Genomic DNA, 765 nt, shown 5'->3' with positions numbered 1-765 from the left:
GGCTGCTGAAATTAAATAAATTAAATTTACGTTTTAGTAATTTATTTAAATTAATTAAACAATTGTGATCAGTTGATTCATTTATTTATTACAAAGTGCCAGCAGAAAGAGAACAAAAAACAACGACAAACAGAACACGCCGCTGCTGCACCCAGACCTTCTAATAAACCCTAAACCCTAAACCCTAGATCCTAAACCCTAAACCCTAAACCCTAGATGAGGTGCAGAGCCGCAGCGGCCTATCTATGAGGATAACTGCACCCACTGGGGTGTATACGGCTACAGACGGACTGCGTGGTGTTGGTTGTTTATCGTTTGAAACAACTCTACTCGTCCGCTCTGAGCTTTTTAATTAAAAAAAAAAATAAATTAAATAACAAAAAGAAATATAATGTTTTGATACTTCTCGCCTTCGCGTAGAAACCAAAGAAAATATAAACAACGTGCCAGTGAGCTGACGAAACGAGACAGACAGAACCCCCCTCTTTCTCTCTATATTAAGAGGAGAGAAGGGGGTGGTATTATGAATTTGTGTAGTGAATCTTAGTGAATAAATATATATGCATCTGCTGCTGCTTGAGGTGTATGTACAGCTGAATGGTTGCTAGTCGCGGGAGGTGTCACGGACGGTGTGTTTGAGGCCCATCCACCTCGATTCAACTATTTGTAGTTTTCTTTTTTTCTGTTCTTTTGTGTTTGTTGTTTCTTTCTCTTCTCCCTCTTCCTCTTCTTCTCCCTCTCCTCTCGTCAAACGCGAAATCACTT

This window comes from Eimeria mitis, genomic scaffold (genome assembly GCF_000499745.2).
Source record: "Eimeria mitis Houghton genomic scaffold, Emh_scaff96, whole genome shotgun sequence".
Taxonomy (NCBI): Eukaryota; Apicomplexa; class Conoidasida; order Eucoccidiorida; family Eimeriidae; genus Eimeria; species Eimeria mitis.
This window is presented reverse-complemented; position numbering follows the sequence as displayed.